The following is an 8,651-nucleotide window of genomic DNA, read 5'->3' on the forward strand; positions in this document are numbered from 1 at the left end:
AAAAAAATTGTTCCCTGTGAAGGTGAGGAGGGTGCCCAAAGAATCTGTGGCTGCCCCTGGAAGTGTCCAAGGCCAGGTTGGACAGGATTTATTCTTCCCTCTAACACACAACCAAGGAATTAGAAGGTTTTATTTCAATTTTTTTGTGACTCAGCCATCTATTTCTGGCAGCACAACAGGTATTTATCCCACCTCCAGCTTTTCAAACTGAGCAAAGATGAATAATTGTGCCAACAAACTGCCTGTGAAAAGGAATAAACACACCCCTGCTGATTAATTTACCAGGGGCAGTGATTCAGCTTTCCTTTGCAGTCTCCACGTTCTCCTATCAGTTTTTAAATGATCATTTTTGCTTTGGCACATCTTTGTTCCTGAGAGCCACACAGGCTCCAACTGATCCCATCCTCTTGGGATTTGGGGAGCAGGACTCTGTCCTKCAGCAGGCAGAGGATTAGAAAATCCACTGGCAGGGAGATGAGGTCAGAGAAATTAAAATTAAAGGCAAAGTGAGCACGGGGAGTAATTAACAAACAGAGCAGATTTTCTCGAAAATGTGAGAAATGCAAAATTTGGGAGGAAAGAGAGAATTATTTTGCAATGCAAGGTCTGGCTGAGGGAAACGGAATGAGTTTGATATAAAAAATTTGCTCTGCTGCCCTGCTTTTACTGGAGGTCAGGCTCAATTATCAAAATAAGCTGTCTGCCCTTAAAAATAAACCTTTTTCTGCCTGACTTGGCAAGTCCTGTTGAGCTTAAAGTATTGGCCAGAGATTGCACCTGGTTTGCAAAGGAGAAAATGCTGTTCTGAGGCATCAACCACTGACCTAAAAGAGCCCCAAGGGAAAGGTAAGGACTCCTCTCCTCTCTCTCTTTCCCAGTAATTTATTTAATTTTTACTTTATTTTTAGCCCCCATTCTCTTTGCATTACATTTTTCTACCAAGGGTCCCCTCAGTTATTTTTACTGATGGATATTGGCCACACAAGTTATTTTTTTTTTCATTTAGGTATTTATTTTGGAGGGATTTATTAGCAGACAGAAGAACCTGACTGAGAGCCTGAGAAGGATGGGAACTTTTTCGGGATGAACTGCTGAATGTAGAAAAAAGATTGCAAATACCTTTATAAAAGAAGTATAAAGTAAACCTTNGGATGAACTGCTGAATGTAGAAAAAAGATTGCAAATACCTTTATAAAAGAAGTATAAAGTAAACCTTTATAAAATAAGTCAATATTGACTGGATGGGAAAGAAAAGTGGAAGAGGAGTGGATGATGYCACAATTGAGRAATTTCAAAGGCTATCAGAGTATGRATMCTGTGTAMATTATATCTCACATGCCAACTGTTCTAAATCCAATAYTTTTTTCCATGGAAGCAATGGAAATCAGTTTAATAACAAAATCCAATGTGGCAGGCAAGTGCAAAGTAAAAAGGGATTATTTATTTATTTTAAACAAGAAAATGGTCAACGTTATTTCTGAAAATACTGTTAACAACAAGGAAAAAAAAAGAAGTTATGGGCAGTGGACAGACACAACTCAGGCTTTGCATGAATTAGTTCACTCCTTTTAATAATTTTAAGTAAACAGGAAAAAAATACCAAAATCCATAATGGCATTAGGTCAGAAATATCTAATAGAGCTTAAAAACATTCCTAACCCTAGGTTTCTCCAAGAGGTAATATCTAATGGAGGGGCAAGGCAACAAAATAACTGAAAAGGCATTTTGAAATAAATTCGGATGGAATCGGAACCTCTCAGCCAAGCACAGAACAAAAGGTGAAAAAGGCTCCCAGAGCTGTAGCTCACTCTGAGGCAGGTTGAGAGAGGAGCTGGGTGAACCTCTGGCATTGAGAATCTCAGAGACCAAAAAGAGCAGCCAGAATATCAGCACGAGTTGAAAAGGGGACAAAAATGTAAAGAGAAAGAAAAAGGACCTTAGCATTTGCATAGACCATAAATAATTAATCAAGGAAGAGAAAAATTAAACCAGGATTATCTTCCTAGTTCAGGGGAAAGATCTGGGCATCAATCCTACCAGAAATCTCTAGGAGAGCTGCCTGGGATCCCCCAGTTTGGATAAGGATGGAAGTTTGCTGGAAGGACATTCTGCCAGRCAGAGGGACCTGGACAAAGGAATCCAGAGACCTTGGAGTGGTCAGGAGCATGGGGGATGCACTCAAGGAGATGCTGAGGGAGCTGAGTTCATCCATTCCAGAGAAAATAAGGTTTGGGGTGGATATCTGGCTGCACTGCTCCAGTGGGGGWGCAGAGAGCACAGAGCCAGGCTCCCCTCGAGGTGATGGAATCAACATCCAGCAAGGAGAATTCCCATTAGAAACAAATAATAAAAATTTCCTCAGTGAGCCCTGGGCTGGGCAGCTCCACCTTGGAGATACCTGAAACCACACAGAACAAAACCCTGGGCAACTCATTATCAGTGTTGAGCCAAGGACTCAATCAGAGACCTCCAACCTCATCGATTCCTCAATCCTGTGATCCTTTGGAAAACAGATCCCATCTGTGTAAGCCTTCCAGCTCTAGGAGATGGATTTTTCTGTAGGTTACACTTGTCTTGGGTGAAATTCCCCTGAGGCTCTGGTGAGAAATGCCATCCCYTTTTCCATGACGTGCAGAGGGCAGAGCTTTACATTTTCTCCAGATTAGAGGTTCTGAAGAGCTTCAGAAGCAGCAGCTCTTATCAGACCTCAGAGCAGCTGTTCACAGACTCCTCAAACAGCCAGAACTGGCTTTAAAGACACTTCACTGACAAACATTGGCTGCCATCCAGGATATTAAAAAGATAATAAATAAAAAAAAGAAGTAAAACTGCTCTTCTTCCCTGTTGGTTTTGATTTGTTTACCATGGAGGGGAGAGCACAGTCGCTGTTGTTTCATTTCAGATGCAACAGAAGGTCAATGCAACATTTCAGATGCTCTGAAGGTCAACACACCCTGAACTCATAAATCAGGGGTGACCTAAGCTTTCATCACCCAAATTTGTTCTGGCAAATCAGAGCTCTTGGTTACATCTCTCCCGTCATCAGAAGGGTCAGCAGCTGAAAGAACACCAAGGTTAAGGGATGTGTTTGCAAGGGAAAGACCATCCCACCCTGATATCCCAAAATTTATTGTCGGGGTATCACCAAGATGGGAGGGAGAGGAGTCCCTGGGGCAGAGCAGAGAATGTCACCCACATGGGTGACATCAAACTCATGTTTTCAATCTCACCAGGATCTGGGAGCCATTTGAGGGCACCAACAGCATTTACCCAGGAGAAAGTTAACTAAAAACACCATCCTTGACTGGGTTTTTCTCACTCTGTCTCAAAAAATAAAAAAAAGTGTGTAAATATCATCAGCTAGGAAAAAAATGCTGATGACTGGAAGTGAAATTTGCCATTGAAAGTGGAAAACAAATGTGGTGCACTCAGAAGAAGCATCTAGACTTTGAGACACTTTCATGCTAATATGTCCTCATCGCCTCCCCAGTGGGTACAAAAAATGGTCTCATTTATTGTAATTGATGTTTATGATAAAAGCACTCCCATATTCTCTATGTACATACACAGCTACTCAGAATGAAAACATTTTTTTTCTCTGCCTTTTTGTTTTGCATAAATTCTCCCTCCTTTTGTCTCTGGAAAATGTGATTTTCATGTAAAGCAAGCAGCAGTCCCTGCTCTGGTGTGTGAAATTTGGCTCACACAGGGACCACACCTCCATCACCCTTGTCCCTGGTCACCTGTGGTTGGTGAYATTTCCCCAATTGCCTCTCACTTTTGAGGTGCACAACTTCATTTTTTGTGTCCTGCCCTTTATCCTCCTCCTTAATGAATCTGAGCTAAGAAGAAAATTATTCCAGTTACGGAAGGCTGTTGGTCAGATCTAAGAGAGCCACAGTCCAATAAAAGCCCAAAATGCAGCATTCAGSTGTGGAAAAAGCAGCTTTAAAGGAAATAAATACAAATCTGACAGTTGTTCTGATCTCTGGGAGTGTTGGCTGTGAGCATTCCCACATCAGAGCCCACCCATCCTGATCTTTCCTGATCTTTGATGTCTCTCAGTTGTGGCAGGCTCAGATCTTTCTCTCTGATCAGAACCACACCAGCACCTTTCCTTCTCTCTCCACCTCCTTTAAAATCCTTAATGATGCTCAGATTCTCTCCATTCATGCAGGAATTGGGAAAATCTCCCCCTCTCACTCCCCTGCCCCAGAATCCAATTCAGCTCTCACCTCCTTGCTCCAGGCCACAATCCCTCCTCCACACCAGCACAAATGACCCAGAAATCATTAAAATTTGAGTGATTTATGGTCTCCTTGCATCAAGAAATCCATGAGCATCTCCGCTCTTGCCCTGGCACTGAGGTGGAACGAGGCCAGGGGATACAGCAGTGCCAGGATTTGGGAAGCCACCTTGTGTTTCATGGCACTGAAGGAATTGCTGAAGAGCTGACGTGATGTGGACATCCCAAAATCCCCCCAAAATAAATCAGAAATRTCCCAGTGGGTCGAGTTCCCTGCCAGGTGCATGAGAGGGATTTCAACATTGTGATTGCATCCCACATGGAATCACAGAATGTCTCCATCTGGGAGGGATCCAGAAGGATCATCAAGCCCAGCTCCCTGCCCAAATTCATCAGTGAAGAAAGCTGAATAATCACATGTGAAGGGACAAAATTGAGAGCAGATTCACCAGAAAGTGCCTATGTCAGGGGAAAAAAAAATAAAATAAAAAAAAAAAGTCCAGCAAAGAGAATCTTTGCCCTCCCATGAACGATTCAAACTATGCAGAGAAGCTGCCAAATTTTTCATGTGGCTGATGCTACCAGGGGGTTTTGAGTGTCTGGAAAAGGGCCAGGGCTATGATCAAGCATCTAAAACTTGTGTCTGGTCAGAGCAGCAGCACTTGCAGCTCTCAGAAGCAAAAAACCTCTACCAGGAGGACGAGGGGCTGCAGAGGGGCTTGATAAGAATTAAAAAAAAAAATCTCTTTTTGACAGGGGGAGCAAGGCCATTCCATGGCCCAGGAGGTGCTGTTTTATTGCAAGTACTTAAAGGGAGTTTATAAAAAATAGAGAGGCTTTTTAAACAGGGAGAAAGTGATAGGACAAGGGGGATGGTTGCAAACTAAAAGAGGAAAGATTTCAGTTAGATATTAAGAAGGAATTGCCTCCTGTGAGGGTGGGGAGGCCCTGGCACAGAAGCTGTGGCAGCCCCTGGATCCCTGGAAGTGTCCAAGGCCAGGATGGACAGGGCTTGGAATACCCTGGGATAGTGGAAAATGTCCCTGCCCCCAGCCCTGGATCCCATCTGTGACCCTGAGTGACTGATGTTCTTTTTTTTGAAGAAAATGCATTGATTTTTACGTGAAGGTGCCATCAGGGTCAGTCAGCACTCGGTATTTATAAACCACTGTGTTTTGTTTGCTTTCATGGCTGCAATTATAGAGTGAGAAGAGGTTTGTATTGAACTCCTGTGCTGATGCAGAGCTGTCTCTCTTTCTCTCTCTCTCTCCAAGGTTTGGGTTAGATGAGAACCTGCCCAGCTCAGGATTTGCTTGGTTTCTCCTCTGTGTTAGTTTGTATTTTGTCAACCCTTCACATCCTCTGCAATGGTGATGCTGATTTCCTGGGCTTGTTTAGGCATCTCTGAAGTTCCTCCTTGCTTTTTCTCCCTGAATTAGTTCCAGATCATCAGTTCAGCTCATTGGCCTCCATTTCCCAGCCCTGTTTCAGCCYCTAAACCAGCACAGCACACCTGAGGCTGATCCCTGAGCTTGGACCTTCTGCCACAGCTGAGCATCGAATTCTCCATCCCCTTCCTCCCAGAACAGCTGCAGAGCCACAAAAATATCTTCCCAATCACCCTGTGACCCCTTATCTCCCCTGGAAGGCTCTCTAAACCTCATTAAATATCTCCCAGGTATCCAAATGCCCCATGTCCTCCAAGTGTCCCTCATTCACTCTTTTCCTGATGCTGTCATTGAGTCCGAATTCCTCTGTGAGGCCTCTCTGATCTGTTGGATCCATGCTCTCCTGTTGTGAGATATCTCCCTGAAATTTCATTATCCTGGTTTAAAATACCATTTCAAACCAATTCCCACAGAACGTTAAGGAGGGATGACCTGAAATTCTCCCAATCTCATCTTAAGGCTTTTTTTTTTAATATCAATGTAATATTCCTCATCTTTCAGTCCTTGATTCCTTTCCTTACAAGCTGAAACAGCTTAAAAATGCCTGCCCAGACAATCTGGACCCCCAGGAGAGAGCTGGGGGTGCTCATCCTGGAAAAGTGAAGGCTCCAGAGAGAATTCAGAGTCACTTCCAGTGCCTAAAGGGGCTCCAGGAGAGCTGGAGAGGGACTGGGGACAAGGGATGGAGTGACAGGACAAAGGGGAATGGCTTCCCACTGCCAGAGGGCAGGGACAGATGGGATTTTGGGAAGGAATTCCTCCCTGTGAGGGTTGGGAGGCCCTGGAATGGATTTCCCAGAGAAGCTGTGGCTGCCCCTGGATCCCTGAGAATGTCCAAGGCCAGGCTGGACAAGGCTTTGAGCCAGGTGGGACAGGGGAAGGGGTCCTTGCCCATGGCTGGGGGGGGGGGATTGGATGGGCTTTAAGGTCCTTCCAACCCAAACCATTCTGTGATTCTGTGAAAATTTAAATTTCTCAYTAAAATGTGGTGCAAAACCAGTGAAAAATCACATTTTTTCCTGGTGGTATTTCCATCCAGCAGCTCGTGTGCCTGCACTGTCATCAGAGCCCCATCCCTTTCCCCTAATTTACCCTTTTCCCTAATTTACCCTGCCATTCTCTCTTTTTCTCCTGACACACAGAGGATCCCCTGCCTGTGTTCCCTGGGAGCACTGATCGGTGCCTTGGCACATCCATCATGACCCAAATTCCCAGGAAAATGGAACCTTTCCAGGTCCTTTTTGCTTCTGAAGGATGTGYAGAACATCCCAGCTGTCCCCAGAGCAGGGGTGAGCAGTGCTGAGCCTCCTTGGCTCCAGCAAAGCTCYTTCTCTGCCACTCCTGCATTTCCCAGTGGAAATGTTTGTCCTGGAGCAGCAGGCGTGGCTGCAGTGACGCTGCTGCATAGCAAGGACATGACACTGCTCAGGCTGRGGGAACAGAATGGGGAGGAGGGTGGAGAGCAGGGCTTGGGAAGGGATCCTCCTGCACAGGGAGTTCAGAGCTTGTCTGGGAATTCGGGGTCATGTGGGTGCTTTGCAAAGTTCACAGCATGGGCAGCTTAGGAGAGCTCTGGGAGGGATATGGGCTTATTTTTCATATTTATTTATTTATTTATTTATATTTTATTTTTTTATATTTTCATCTATTTCATTATTTTTTCTATATTTACATATATATTGTACATATATTACATATATATGTATATATATCTATATATATTACATTGTATTTTTATATATATATTACATATATATATGTACATAAAAGTGTATATATATGTATATATATTATATTGTATTTTTATATATGTATTACATATATATGTATATATATGTGTATATATGTATATATATTACATTGTCTTTTTATATGTGTGTGCATATAATATTTTATATAAATATTATATTATAATATAATATTTTATATATTTCACAATTTTTTATATATTTACATATATATTGCATACATATATTACATATATATTGTATTTTTATGTGTGTGTCTATAATATTTTTATTACAATTTCATCATACAGAAATTTTTCATCAAATTCTACATGTAATCCTTATAGTCTATCTATATTTTTAGATCAAAACATGTTTATATATAGAAATATATAAAGAAGAATATATGAGTGTATTTATATATATTTGTGTATATACATGTATATATGTATATACATATATATGTGTGTATATACATATATATATATATATATATACACATATTTTTTTCCCAAGGATTTTCAATTCAAGCAAACAAAACCATGACTCAGCTGCAGTGACAGCTGAAAGCAAATCCAGATAAAATCCATCCTTTTCCACCCACTCTGACAGGGCATTGCCTGCTCTCTCCCCACCCTGCTGCTCCTCACCCATCTGCAGGTTGAGGACAGTTTCTCTGGAAGGATGATGTTTTTGTGTTTCTTTCTTTGGATTTTGGTGGAGTATTTCTAAAAGGGCTTTTTTACCTAAAAACGTGGTCCAGGGAGGTGCAGGACAGGAGTGGGTTTGACCAGAAGAGCCACAACATCTCCAGATGGGACTCAGGCAGAGAAATGGTTGGCCTAAAATCAATCCACATCTGAAAAGGTTTTAGGAAAAAAAGTTGTTATTGCTCTGCCCTGACAGTGCTGAAACATGGCCCAGTGAGAGCCAATTGTGTCAGGATTGCCTGATATTCCCGTTCTTCAGCAATGAAAAGGCTTTTTGTTGTTTAAAAGTGATGGCAGAATGGTTCCCGTGGGCTCAGCATTGTGGAAAAGTTCATGGAGAATCTCAGAGACTTTCCCAGTCATCCTGTTGGAACTCTGTGGGAATTAAATTGGTGTTTTTTATGGAAAGGGCAGCAGAAATTAAAGGATCAAACCTGTCTCTCAGGTTGTCCTTAAGCCTGGGCAGAGAAGGAGGTGTCAGGGTGTGGCTGAGACGGAATGTGGTGGAGGAGGAGGATGG

This window comes from Malurus melanocephalus, unplaced genomic scaffold (genome assembly GCF_030028575.1).
Source record: "Malurus melanocephalus ecotype Western Australia unplaced genomic scaffold, MMel_1.1 scaffold_107, whole genome shotgun sequence".
NCBI lineage: Eukaryota > Metazoa > Chordata > Aves > Passeriformes > Maluridae > Malurus > Malurus melanocephalus.